Consider the following 15,327-nt stretch of genomic DNA (forward strand, 5'->3'; position numbering starts at 1 on the left):
TGACCCTTCTACGCTGCAGCATCCTTCTACTCACTGGGTGTTTTTATATATACAGGGTGCAGATGATTGCTAGTGTAAATCAGTGTAGCTGCACTGACTTGTGTGGGATGACACCAACTGAGGGTCTGGCACAAACACCATCGTGAGAAGCCAGGAATGACAAATACTAAGGAGAACAAAAGAATTCAATCCAGGAGAAAATGAGAAATCAGTATTCTTCATTATGAGCCCTGCTTGCCTCCACCACCTGATCGGTCCAAAGTGATGGAGAATAAATTCAGGTCTCAGCAGCCCTGCTGTACTGTAAATCCAGGCTGATAGCTCCACTGCACCCAGCAGGGTTGAGTTTATAAGTAGGAATGGTCCTAGCCAAGGACTGAACTGGTGGGACTTCGTCACGCTGCTATGGCCTAAGTTCATCACTAAGCTCTGACTCTTAAAAGCACCTACCGAGTGCTAACTAAACTGCTCGTGTGGGGAATATTTAGGAGGAGGAAGAGGAGGCAAGGAGCAAGGTGCAAACACTGAGCCAATGCAGCAGAGCCCTCATGAAATCTTGTACGTGCTACAGTGCTCTAGATGGGATGTTTTCCAGCTGCCTCCATCTGAAGCATCCCCTATACCCAGAATTAAGCAGCGCTGTAGCTGTGAAGGTTAATAATTGACAGTGGACAGTAAAGAGTATCTTAGCCATCGAGTTGGAAGTCAGTGATGCTAAACACATAATTGTCCAGTACAGCTATATTTGTTCCAGGTATACTGCAGAACGTTTTCTCATGCCCAAGATATTACTCTCCTGTGCTGGCAGGAATATCTGAGCCAGATCAGCCTGCAAATGCTTCTTGAGGAAATTGGGTTTCTCCGCTCTATTAGGAGCATTTCATTTTTATGATTAAAATCAGAAAACAATATTCTACCCAGTTAAAGGGAAGCGTGCAGAAGATGACTTTCCTCTAACCAGGTTTCCAAATACTTATCTAAAGTGCTCTGAAAAGGCATTAATAAATAAGGATGAAAAATGAAAACTGCATAGCTAACATGTTTCATGAACTGCATTTGCTGTGAGTTATGGACAACATGCTTTAGAGGAATAATAATAATAGTTCACACTTCAGCACAGCACCCTTCAGTGGAGAGACTCCCATATATCAACATACAAAGCTTTAATCAGAAAGGAAGGCATCAACTTCTCCATTACACAAAACCAGGTAAATCAAGGCAAAGACTAATAACCAGCCAACAGTTCAAACCACGGCAGACAAATTTCGGTGCAGACCCTTACTGACTGGAAATACTTGGATGTGTGCTCATGATCTACCAAAATCAAAGGGACATCAGGCTACAATTAAGCCTATACCTATGTGGTTGGAGTTTGTGTGTTCTGGAGATGGGCTGTTCCTTCACCAATAGACAGAGGGAAACCCAACTGATGGATGGAACAATCAAGACTATCACATTCCAGAAAGCAAGCTATATTGGAGGATGTCTACAGCAAAACAAGGAAGGAGTTCTGACAGATCCTAATGGTGTCCAACCAACTGGTTCCTGCCATCATGATAGACGTCAGGTACCAAAATACTTGTGATTGTCTGGACCACAATGATCTAACCTAATGGTATACAGGGAGGCTTGGACCGCATGAGGTCCCTCAGGCACCACGTTGCCAGCTGGACTTATCTCCGCCTGCATCTATGCAGCTAAGTCAGCTAAGAGCCAAAACTGTGTGTGGCTGGTGACTCATTGAACACCCTGTGGGGAAGAAAACCGACGTTTTCACTCTAATCTGTGAGCTCAGGAAAAGTACACACAGAAAACGCAACACAACGGACAAATGGAAGGAACCAAGAGGCCTTTTCTTCAGCCCTAGGCTCCAGGGCTTTGCATCTTCTGGATCATAAAGAAGGGGAGAGCAGCAGATTCATGCAGGTTATAAAGGTCTAAAAATGTGCCACTTTGCTTGTGATGAAGGACAGGGAGAAGAAAGGAGAACAGCTCAATTCCGAGTTCAAAAAATCATAATAATAATGAAAGTCCTTGAGGCAAATAGGGGGGGAAAAAAGGAGGGGGAATTACTTGGCACACAGGGATATGCAGGAAGCTCTGAAAGACCTGGATAATGCACCATCAAAATACAACCCTTTTAAAAGAGTACCTTTTCTTCCCTGCTCAGGTTGTCGTCTTTTGTTCCATCTCATTTCAGTGCCCATCAATACATCTGTCTTTTCCCTTCTCAGCTGGATGGGGTTGACAGTAATCCAATTGGATCTAAGCCCAGATGCATTTCTTTCTTCCTTCCTTCTTTGTAATCTGTACGGAAAACAAAACGCACAAAAGCCTGGCATTACTTCCCATTCCAAGTCAACCTCTATTTCAAACCAAACCCCCGTGCTAACAGCGAGGGATAAATCCCAGGAAAATCATTACAGAAATTAAACAGATAAAAAGAAACCCCTTTCCCTCAATGCCTGTGCTCTTCTAGCATAGCAAGGCCACCCGACTCTGAACGTGTAGTCATCCAGTATGCACAAAAGAGGTCCGAGCCACCTTTAGCTGGTTAATAATGGCCAACCCTGCAGTGAAAAGGTGGACAGCTTCACATTTCACACCCAGAACCACACAGAGGTTGGAAGGGTCCCACTGGAGATGGTCTAACCCGACACCCCACTCAAAGCAAGCACTCGTGGTCTTGTCTGATTGAGCTCTGAATATCTCCAAGGATGGAGACTCCACAAACCCTCTCTGGGCAAAGCTGTTCCTGAATTTGACCACCTGCACATTAAGAACAAAGCTCCTGTAGAAACAAGTCACCAGCATCCAGCTGTCATCATGAGGTGAGTCTCCACTTCCCAACTGGCCAAGCACAGATGCTGCTGGCACTGCCTTTGGTACAGCCAGGGCTTTGGGCAAGGTCTCCCTCTGCCATCACCCCGGAGGCAGCACAGCCTCCTGATCTCCTCCTGCAGCTCCCCTCCATGCCAAAAGAGACGCTCCTCCATGGTGCCCATCTCTGCCCTGTCCCAGGCTCCATGGGGGACATCAGGCACTGCCTGCAGCCCAAGCCCTGCCTGGCATCTCCCCCCCGAGCAGCTCAGTCTTCACTTAGGTCTCTGACAATGAGAAAGGGCTGCTCCACACCACGCCAGTGTCACCACTGCTGCTGAGCACAGGGATGCTGTCCCTTCTCTACAGAGCACTGTGGCTTTTGCCTGCTTCAGATGCACTAAGTGTGGCGTTTGCCAGCTCTCCATCAGCTGGAATCCAAGCCAGCACTTAAGAGTCAGGCTCTCCTGCTATAAGCAGAAAGGGTGCCTGACCCTCTCAGTTGACTCTCAGCTTGATTAACTGCTTTTGTAAACCATTCTTCCTAATACATTTCCTGGTTGGAGAGAGGAAACTTCAATGGTGTGGTTATAGAAAAGGACAAAGGACAAGCAAACAGATCAGAACTGGACCCCTGAGAGAAGCCTGTACAATCTCAGCCCTGCCTGCAGCCATTCTGAAGAGGCCCTGAACTACCCAGGGGCAAAGGCCACCATGCTATTCTTGGTTGCTTCCTGTAAAATTCAGTAGCTGCCAATTCGATACAGCCGTGCTTTGGTGCCTGAGAAAGCATCCTTGAGGCTCCCACCCCCTCTTTCTCTTTGTTAATAAATGATAACCCCTGAGCCTTCAGAGACAAGGCTGAACACGTAACTGAAGTGCACCTCAAGCCTCAAAACCCAAGGCAAACCTGACATCTCGCTCCCCCTGCTCCCTCCTGGCTTAGCGCACCTGACTCCGGGTTTGCCAGCCGTCAGAGCGGATAACACCGCTGGATTCCTTTCAGCTCAGGGCAATGGGGCTGACACATTCCTGCTTCCTTCCTTTATAACAGCTGGTCACATCTGCACCTGCGGGAGCCCGGCAGGAGCCAAAGGCCATCCACACAACAGCCCAGAGCAAACAAGGAGCCAAAGCACCGCCCAGATTGATCGCAGCATCTGCAGGCACCGATGCTCTGCTCGTGCTGCTGCAGGGAGCAGCTCCAGAGCCAGCCTGCTGTGCAGCACCTGCAGAGCCACGGGGACCTGTTAACCACAGGACCCCAGCTTCTGGAGCTGCTTGTGCTGTGTTTTCCCCCGGTCCGTGTCAGTTGGCACTAATGTGAATGCAGTCACAGAGAATTTATACATCTCTGGCTCTGCCTTCTGTCAATTTAATGTGCCCTGACCGTGCATCTGCCTGCAGGACATTCCTCTGGCCTCACAAACTCTTTATTTACACCTCCTTCTCTAGCATATGTGTTACAAACCACACTGTTGTGTGCTCTGCAGAGCCAGCTAGCAGCTCCCCTTACAAAAGGGTACAAGAGACAGACATTCATTGAACACATCCCTCTCCGGGAGCTCGAGCTGACTGTTGTTTGCAGTTCCTCCTTCTCTAATTCAGCCTGATTTGAATTAACCCTGAAACAAGGGAGGCTAGAAAGCTCTCAGCAGGGATCTTTCCGATGACAGAATGGTCTTAGCTAAAAGAAAGAGCTTAAGAAAAGCTCAGGAAACAGAAATGGAGCCCCCATTCCATCCACAGGACTTCAAAGACATCACACAATCTTCCTAGGTGCTGTATGCTCACTAGTGCATGTAGTTCTCCATCCTCAGCGCACCAGTGTTGCCTCCAGCAAAGGGGTGCTTGTTCTTGCTTAGGGTATCACGGCCCTAATACAGGAACAGAGCTCACTGCTTACCAGGGAACACAACCATTAGGATTTCATACCCTCAGGTTCATTGCTCTTCACAGCAAAGCCAGGACCTATAACCAGCAAATTTCAATGCCTTATTTTCCTTTAGTAGTCGCTAATGGCTATGGACAACCAACTCCCAGAATCACAATGCACAAGACCCCTCATTTTCCACCTTTCTCAGAGATGGTTAAACCTCAACCTCAGTATTTCTGAAGCAGGTACTCTCCCCCTCTCCTGTTGCCTCCTTTGGGCCATTCATTTTAAACAGCACCAATTGCCACCTTTTGGCCTTTCAAAGCACATCTCACCCATCTGCACTGGCAAGACCTTAAACACAGGAAAAACCAGGGTTTTGAGTCTTGTCAAAGCCAGGGAGGATGACAAGGGAGAATGTGCTAAGATACACCCAAGCTGGTGAAGAGGAGGTGTAAAAGACACCATCTGGATAGCACCACAGGGTGGATTCACTCAGAATTAGGATCGGCAATGCTGAAGTGGTGATGTTACTGCCCTCCTTCAGGGCAGCCACAGTTGCTTTAATGTTAGCACTTAGTGAGCTATTAAAATGGCTTTATCGGGTCCAAAGGCCCTGTATGAGCCTGGCACATCAGGAGAGAGGCACAAGAAGCCAAACAGGAAGCAAAGAGTACACCCTTATAGCCACCAACAACTGGGCTTGCAAGGATGGCACTGCCTTATCTTATTATATCCCACCTCATCAGCAGTCCCTTTGAAGCCCTTTTAAAGACCCCACACATAACAGAGCATTTGCTTTCCCAATTCTGCTTGTTTTCCAGGAGGCAACCAGAAACCAGGAAAACCCACCAGCTGCTTCTCTATGGAGACAGCCCTGTGAAAACAGGGACATCACCCAAAGTTAGAGGCCAGTGTGGGGTAAAAGGCTGGTAAGGTCCCATCTCCACTCTTCTTACTCAAGGATAACTGAGTCCAATCTATTCCAGACACAAGCCCATGCCCCAAAGTCAGCTGGACTCTGGCTCATGTAAATCAATAGAGTTTAGGACAAAAAGCAGTGACTGGCTCCCCTCGTGTGACATGCTGCTCAGTAGCAAGGCCAAATCCATCCCCAGGCTCAGAAGTCAAACCACAACTGAAATGGCCTTTGCCCATTCCCTTTGTGCTTGCGGTTCTTCCTCTCCTCTTTGGTTATCTCTTTATGGCAATGAGTTCCAAGCAAGGGAAGAGATGGAAACCGCAGCATCTTCTGACAGAATCTGTCCTCCACTACATTTACAGCTCTGTTTTATACACCTCAAGGGTTCTCATGCTTCAAATAAGCCGAGGACAAACTGGAATACCTGAAATGAACCTCCAAACCTTTTGGTTTTTTTTCCCCAGCATATGCAAGGAAAGCAGCTGCCAATCTCAGTACACATCGAGTCAGACTGAAATATATAGCAACTATTTTATAACAGAGCCGTGCAAGGATTCAACTTCAGCTCGAGTTTCCATAGCCTATGGCTAAATATTGGTTCCATAAGAAGAATGTTGGCTCGGGTTCTTCCAGTGCTGATCATGGCACCTCTTTGCTTCATCACAGTGGCACTGAGTTATCTTTCCTTTGTGCAGCTCATCTGTTTAAACCGCTACACGTTAACTTCCAATGCTGTCTGCAGAAGCTGCAGTGCGTTTGAAAAGCACCTAATCCTGCTTCCACCTACACTGGGGGGATGAGGGCAGCTCTGCCAGGGAAACACCCGTGCAGGATGCCAGCCTGGCCATTTATCTTTGGGATGAGAGCTAAACTTGATGGTCCTGACCAGTTTTTGAGCCTTCAGACCTTCTGTGGCACACAGGCATGCGAGCTCTACATCTAAAATGCTGCGCTAATCCCACCTCTACAAATACACATTCAGGAAACACCACCTTCCTCTCCCGCTTCCTACCACTGTGATTTACAAGGTGAAATTAAAGCCACACACATCCCAGTGCTTGGGGTTTTACATCTTGGGTCACTGAGTTATAAAAGCTGCCAGGGAATTTTAAATGCTTTGTTTTGACTTAGCAATCACTGCATTTACCTGGAATATTCAGCTGCATTGCACATCACAGGAAAGCTGATTTAGGGATTGCGAAGTGCATGCAGAGAGACTACAAAATGTATTTCCAGATCACTCCCCCTAATAATAATATATGCAGCTCACCCACCCAAAAGATATGCACATATTCATACAAATGGGTAAACGCATAAATGTGTATGTATCTCACATATTTCTATTAAATCCTTCTCTCCCTAACTACATTTTTGATGGCAAGATCAGGTACCATGTCAATATATAATGAGAGGCTCTGCAATTCCTCCCTGCCACCCCCTCACCTCATCACCCCTGCTAGCCCGTATCAAATTCAGCTTTAAGCTCCATTTCCAGCTCCCTGGGTGCCTTTTCCTCCTGCTGCTGCTGTCAAAGGTGGAAAGACTGGAGTAAAACCAGGCCAAGTAATTGCATCCTTCATCCATCCCTTTGGTGAGGGTGTGGGATTGCTCCTGTGGTCCTCTGTCCCCACCTAGCTTCCCTCTGGCTGCTGGGCTAGAAAGAGATTAAACCCAACCATGGGGGCACTGCTTCCCTTAAAACGGAACGGAAAAGACCTGCTTTTCCTTCTGGACTCATCCCATGACCACTGGGAGAACAGGAGGAAGGCCGAATCATTCGCAGGAAAACAGAAGGATGCTCGTTCCGTGACAGCTTCGTTTTCTTTTCCCAATCTCATTTCTTCAAAAGCCAACAATTCCTGCTATTTCATCTCCAAAGCACATCACCTGCTAATGGCATCACACAGTGCCTCATCACCCACTGGGTTTTATTAAGTAAGCCCAATGGTAGTAGAAGTTGGGTCCTATTATGTGAGATGCTCTCAAAAGCTCTCGCCATGTGCAGCCTTTGTCACCAAACAGGCTCAATCTATACACCCCCTTTTGCAAGTAGGGAGGTGTGGGAAGCAATGGGATGATTAAAGCCATGCAGAAAGTACATATACACACTATTTCAGTCAGCCATAGGCACTAATCCCAGGTTTTCCCCACCCACTCAGCTATTTTCAGCTTGAACTCCATTGCACTTCATGCTACTGGACAGGGGACATAAGGCGGCATCGCCCGAGGGCTCGTCATGACCTGCACCAATTCAACCACATAAATCCACATCCTCACACCTCCATTCACGCTTGTCATTGCATCCTCCTGCTTCATTGCCACAACTGAGACCAACTGCACAGAGCAGTTTGTTAGCAAAAACATTCCTGAAGCAGCATCCCTGGTCTCCGGACAAAGCTGGAATCCCTTCTAACTGCTCCTACATGCTTGTTCGGGGTACCTGTGGTCTTCCCACTCATTGGCAGCTCATCTGATCCCCTTTATCCGCCTCCTGGGGATGCTGTGAGCCTTACTTGAGCTTTAAGGCCCCTTCCAACCCAAACCAGGCTGGGATTCTCTAATGAAATGATTTCTACTGCAGAGTGCTTTGGGATCATGAGACAAAAGGCAGAGAGATATTCAAAAAAAGGGTGGTTAGAGCATCTCGACACCGTGCAAAGGACCAGAGCAAAAAACAAGCCAGGAAACCCTATTTTGCAATGGCTCCTCCACGCAGGGGTTAACTTCACCCTCTGCTCATGATTAAAAAATAGCTAGCCTAGTCGTTTGCAATTATTTATAGGCTGAAGAGGTGGTGTACATTGTGCTAGCAGCTCTTTTCAAGCTGATTAGGTTTGCATTACAACTTCATGTACAGTGAGGTCTGCTGACAGCTCGCTGTTCTTACAGGTTCAACATTACACCTTCTGTCACATCACAGCCAGAACTGCATTAGAATGCCTCCCCTCTTCCCCAAAGGCCATTGAGAACACCAGGTAGCTGGGGTGGGACAGAAAGGAGGAAGATCCTCTTCCATCTGTATCATATATGGGAATAGATCAGGAGATCCACCATGAACCTACCTCCCCAATCTGGACTCGTATTTTTGCAGCTCCTCCTAAGGAAGAGGTTTCATTGTCCTTACAATGGCACCGGGAAGCACAGCTTTGTGTCCACAGTTAGGTTTCTACATAGAACAGGGGCTGTGATTTTAAGGATGAATCAGCATGGCACGATGTGGTCTGTCCCCTACAAAGGGAGGAATTGGTAGGACTGAGATTCAATTCATCCTTTCTATAGATTAAAGAGATGGGGCTTGTCCATGGATAGGTTGTGGTAGTTCTCAACACTGTCTTTAACAGAGGTCTTAGAGTTTACTCCACATTTGAGAGCTGGAAGTACTGAAGTTGTTGGGCATCTTGGGAAAGCCTTTGCAAACCTGATGCTAAAACGCTTTGACTCCAAATCAAGAAGCTTGCATGGACCACACAACAACCCTGTCCTACTGCTCTGTATCTCCTATAGTCTTTTCCATCAGGGATGCAGAACACTGCAAGTTCCCTTCGTCATGTTAGTGTTAATGACTGCAGAGATTGCGGGGCTAAGAGAGCTACAAGTAACACCTCTCCCTCCCTCTTGAGCCCCTTTAGTGCTAAAAGCTGACTCAGAGGAGAAAACACACACAGGGAGGGAAGGAAGGTGAAAACAGACATGTAGGATAGTTATATGTTCAACTTACTGTACAACAAATGCCCTACGTAGAGTATGTCTGGAGAGCATTAACAGGTATTTATCCAGCCAGAAGGCAGGTTTATGAAGATACCTATAAAATTAAATGTTGGGCCGAGATAAATAACAATAATATAACTATACTCCATTATCTGCCTTAAATCGAGGTAATTAAAAGCCACATATTTCAGCTGCCAAAAGGCATGCTGCAACTTTTACGGACACATTGCCATTAAGATCCACCAGTTATGAGTAATATAATTTCCTCTTCACTGAGCACTGCTTACCCAATTTCACCTTTCCCTTAATAATAGGCATTACTTAATTCTCCAAACAGCTGTGTAATTTAACTAGGCGTGGTAAAAATCCACTGATGAGCCTGCCTGCAACTCTGAACATGCAATGGAGAGAAGAGGCTTCTTCACCAAAAAGCCTTTACATTTAGGACAGCATCAGGATGTGGGGCAATGGTCTAAAAGGTGCAATTATGATAATATGCTTGGAAGGCAAAAGATTAAGCTTTTTATTATTCTGTAACATTTTTGGTTATATTTTACGGCCCGTAATTACAGCGGTTTCTTTTTGATTTTCATTGCCTCAACATCCCCCAGGTTAATTATGTTGTCAAGAGGATGTCAAAAAGCCACGGCTAAAATGATGATTCTCATTACATGATGATCTAATCAATTTTGTGGGGTAATTTTGGTCCAACCTATTCTACCAACACACATATCCTCTACATGGAAAAACCTGTCACCGCTGTATTATACTGTTGTTCTTGTGCTACTACAGTTAAGAGCCTGTCAGCAGTTGTGCTACAGCCTCTTATATCTGAGGTTTATAAAATAGATATAAAATCATTCCTGGCTGACATTTGACAGGCATTTTCATTATGGAAACCAATTATATTTAGTTGGAATTTTGGTTCCATTTGAACAGAGAGTGTCCATTTGAATAGATAACAGTCCTACCTGTTATCCAAAGCGCTGTTAAAACTAGGGATTGAGCCAGGAACCAGAACCACAGCTCTAAACCACCCCTGAGAAAGGGAAAAACACCTTGCCTGATGCTCTGCCTCTATCACGTAACTAAGGGTTTAGCTTTACCAGCATCATAAGCTGAACTACGTGGCATTAACCAGACACAGTTACGAGAGGATCTGCACCCTACAAATGGCAGAAGATGAGATGCAAACAAAAAGCCCTGAAAACATCCCAAACCATGTCCATGCTCTATGCAAAGAACCTGCTCTTATTGCTGATAAAAGATGAAGACCTGTTTACATCTATAATATATAGGGGATGTATATAAGTAATTGAATCATGCAATGGTTTGGGTTGGAAGCGACCTTAAAGCTCATCCAGCTTCAAACCCCTGCCATGGGCAGGGACACCTTCCAGTAGAAGGAAACTACCTCTGAATGGGGAATTACCACTTCATAAGCCTTGCTCTGAGACATTTAAACACTTCTGATGTTCAGCTGTAGGTGAAACCATGACACAGAAGGTCAGAGCTTAGCAATGGCCAGCTCGAAAGAGAACCGCACAAGCAACTCGTCACATTGCCATGGTTAACCAGATACACTTCAGTCCTGCCTGCATGCCCACATCTTGTGTTTGCTTCCTACAAACACTGCACTGCCAAGAATGCCTCGGGGAGGGGACTTTGCCAATGGCATCTGTGCATATGCATGGAGGCAATGTTGTAAAACATACCCGTGCTGAACTTTCTGCTCCAGAACAGGCTGCACCCTCAGTAGTCAAAAACACTGCTGAGTGGTTTACCAGGCTTGTCACTGAGGGAATGACAGAGCCACTGGAGACAAATGGAATGTGCTCAGGAAACGAGGCTGAATCCCATTCCTATGCAAAGGGCAAAAACCCAAGGCCTAAAGCGTTCCTCCAGCTCCACCAGGATCCAGGCAGTGCAAGGAGCTCAGAGAATACGTCCTGCTTTGGCTGGATTATTCAGCACAAGAAGATCTTCCAAGCTGTAATTACCCTGGCACACTTTGCTCCAAGAGGGATGCAGGTGGAGGAGGTATTCAGATCCTAATCTCTGCAATCACAATGTGCTCAGTGTCTCTCGAGCCCTAAACAGCATACATAACAATTTAAAACACATGTGATTCCAAAGTGGAATTCAATATATATACAAATAAGAAATCAGGTGTACCATTAAAAGAGACGGGTCAAATCTGCTCAGAGCAGCCTAGCTCAAAGGGATTCAGAAGCACCAAAGCATGTATTAGGCAAGGATCAGGCATTAAGTGGTGGGGAGTTCTACTGCTGGAAGATACATGTTTTAAATGGGCTTTCCATCTCACAATTCATTTCAACCCCTATATAAAAACAAGAGCATTCCCTCCTTGTACCACTCAGAATCAGAAGAAAGCAGGTTTGTGCAATTCCTGCTCTGAATTATTGAACATTTGTGTAAAAAGAATAAATAAATTTGTGTAAAAAATAAATAGGACATAAATAGGAAAAACTGTTCATGGGAAGAGGTAAAAAATGATTTCCAGTTCATTTTTAAGTCATGCATATGCTGTGGGCTAAGAGCTGCAAAGGGCTCCACTGGGACCCTCTAGACACCTATCCACAGACAATGATGCTCTGCAGAGGTGCATGTTGGACCAGGTTTCAAGGCCAGGTTGGACAGAGCCTTGGGTGCCATGGTTTAGTGTGAGGTGTCCCTGCCCATGGCAGGGGGTTGGAAGTGGATGATCTTAAGGTCCTTTCCAACCCAAACCGTTCTATGATTCTATGTACAGAAAGCTGGTTTACCCACCCCAGCAGCATGGAGGAGCTCACACACTCCCTAAACACCCTGCCTAAAAGCCAGCCAAACCCCAGCTCTGCAAAAGGCTGACCTGCAGATGGTTCAGTAGCAGACATAGATTTAAGGGTGGGGAGAAGAATGGCAGAACAAAGACAGCTAAAGGACCAGTGGTTCCTCCCTTGGTACCAACACATCCAGCGGCAGAGCAGCAGTCACGTACCAAGGCAGGCCTATTCCTCTTCTTCTTCCTCTCATCCCATCCCAACCAGTGTTCATCCACCTTTGGGCTTCACTCACAAATGCAGCCCTGTTTCTCTTGTCCAGGACAACTACTGCCTCTTTCTCTAACATTGCGCCCCTTCTGGAAGTACTTTGGTTGTCTTAGGCTTCCTTTGGCTGACAAACAGACCCCTTCCGGACCTGTTAAAAGCAAGAAACCAATCCTCTGCTGAGGTTTTCCACACATGCTAAACGTGCTCCATACAAACAAGAGACCAATACATTTTTTCCTGCTTAGGCAATGCCTCTGTAGCTCTTCAACTGATAGTCCATCAGCAGGGAAGTATAAATAGGTTGCTGTGTGGATCGGCCAAGCTACCTGTTAGTCAATCAGATTAAAGAGATGATGGCAACTCTCCAATAATTATACAGCATAATTAAAAAGCTGGGAAACCTGATTTAGGGCTTGTTAGCCCTCCAAGTCCTTCATTAGCCACATTTGTTTCCTGCACTGGATCCCAAAGGGAAAACATTACTGTTGCACCAGGAGTCACAAATATCTGACCAGTACATTCAGACATTACATCCACTCCTCCATTTCCTGACACTTGGAATGTCAGGGTATAAACCCAAATGGTTTTGCCCTGCACTCTACGTGGAAAGAATACCCACACATTTTACGGCAAATACCTTCTCCATAGGGAAAACCTAACAAGAAATCCATGAAGAAAATCCTATTTTATCCTAAGGGGTGCACCTCTGTCCTGACCTTTAAAATGGGTGAAAGATCCTGATCTTGCTTAATGAAACATTCTGACCTCTATCTGTTCTTTTGCATCTTATGCATATTCAGATTTGTCAGCCTCTCTTGGGCTGTGGGGAAGAAAAGAGCAGGGAAATCAGTGACTCCCCCTCCACAAAGGCAACCAAACCCCATCACGTAACCTTGCAACGTTTGTCCCTCTTTCATGTTAGATGCTCTCCTCACATTTGCCACTATGGAGGCAAATGTAGATGACAAGGGTGCTGCACAAGCTGTCCTGTACCTCAATCCACTTTCCCATGTGTAAGATCTACAGAACAAAAGGTAATACCTCCCAAACCTATAGGTGAAATAAATTGGTCCAATGCACTGAGGTGAAGACATAAAAGGAGTACCAGGATCTCAAGTTGCTCTGTGGATGGGGAGGGGGTTTACGTGGGATCAGACAAAGCACTTCCACACAGAAGCTGGATTTCTGCTCAGCTGCATGGGCTCGTCCCCTCCCAACCCTGATGAAGCAGAGCTGTAAACTGTAGGACACAAATGCCAAAGCAGAGGAGCTCTTAACTGCACAGACAGCATCTGGCGCCTTCCGATGGGCTGTGTAAGCAGATGCCATTGCACAAATGCCAGCACTTCTCAAGTGGTTCACCCAGTGTGATATCAACTGGCTCCCTTCCCATCCCGCTGCCAGCTGCCAAGGATGCTTCCCTGCAACCTTCTCACCTTCGAGCAGGAGCTGACATGCAGCTCTAAAGCTAAGGGTGATATGCCATTGTTTTCTGCAATAAGAACATGTCATCTGGGTCAATGGACACCGTTGACCAATGTCTCCCAGTGTCACCTTCTCATTTCCTCTGCTGTCTCACACATCACACTGGAATCTCATCCCTCACCTGTGATGACATGGTCTAGTGTGAGGCATCCCTGCCCATGGCAGGGGAGTTGGAAGTGGATGACTTTAAGGTCTTTTCCAACCCAAACTGTTCTATGATGGAAGCACAACCGGACACTCAGCAAGGAACTTCTCATGCTGTAAGACTGGGTACACATTCCCAGAGTACGGCCCCGTTGATTAAACAAGCACTGTAGATCAGTAGATAACAGTTCTTATTTAAACACAGACAAACAGGTTCTGTATTTGCCTTTGTTCCTCTCCTCCAAGTAAAAAAAACCCCATCACTCCACAACTGTGCTGCTTCTTCTGTCTCTAGACTGCAGCTCATCTTTAGGCTGCAGGCTGACTTGGGCAGGCATCGGCTCAGTTCCTCCTAGCACAGTTCTGCTCTTTAGTTCTTACTGAACTTTCTTTTGTCGTAGTAATTGTTTGCATTTGGTGAGAAAAACCTCACGTCCATGATCAAATGGAGGCTTTCCTGACGGAACATCTCAAAACAGGAGCTACCATTCAGCTGAGGATTATCATGCAAGTCCTGCCATGTAAATCAGGACAGGATCTACCCCATCCATCACCACGGCATCTAGGCTGCCCTACTCTGCTATGAAATTCCTGCCTGTCCAAGACACCTGTAAACCAAGCAGCTCCTCCTGTCTTCCTCTCGAATGGAGCTTTCCAAGCCCCATGAGTTATTATTTTGGCTGGGCCAGCACTAAGCTAATCAGAGCTGCTTGTTTCTAAAAGCCTCTAAAGCAAGATCCAGATTGCCGCTTGTCTCTGCAGTGCTCTTCCTAGCACCGAGGACGATGCTCTTCCACAAAACAACATCCCCGCTGGAAGATGGGAAGGGAGCTGCTAAATAAAGTCCCATTGCCAGTGGCTCCTGGTGGGGAGGCAGCTGCACTGCATGTTCCAGTGGCTTAAAAGCATCCTGGTGCTCAAGAACGTTGTCATTACTTTCTGGGTAACATCCTGAACGCCATGAAACGCACCGAAGCAACGCGTCTGCTCGTGCATCGCGTTGCAGGTGATGAGGGTTCACTGGAAGACTGTGACTGGGTGGCGTGTCTACTTTGAATGCATCCTTCCCTTCTGCTCTTCCAAGTGGGAAGAGATGGCCCTGGTTTTAAAGAGCTTACAGCCTAAATGCATGGAAAGAGGAGCTAACACCCTTTCCTATGCATGAAAACCTTCCTTTGTCTGGAACCAAGATCCTACCACATAGGGCCTCATTTTTGTTCTGTTCCCCAAAAAATTAAGAGGGTATGAAAGAGAATCACATAGCTCCTATGGAACACCACTGCCAAGGGGGCAGAGACAATGGCAGTCTCCGTTACTCT

This window comes from Pezoporus wallicus, unplaced genomic scaffold, assembly GCF_028554395.1.
Source record: "Pezoporus wallicus isolate ANWC-B61680 ecotype Strahan unplaced genomic scaffold, APGP_CSIRO_Pwel_v1 contig_2348, whole genome shotgun sequence".
NCBI lineage: Eukaryota > Metazoa > Chordata > Aves > Psittaciformes > Psittacidae > Pezoporus > Pezoporus wallicus.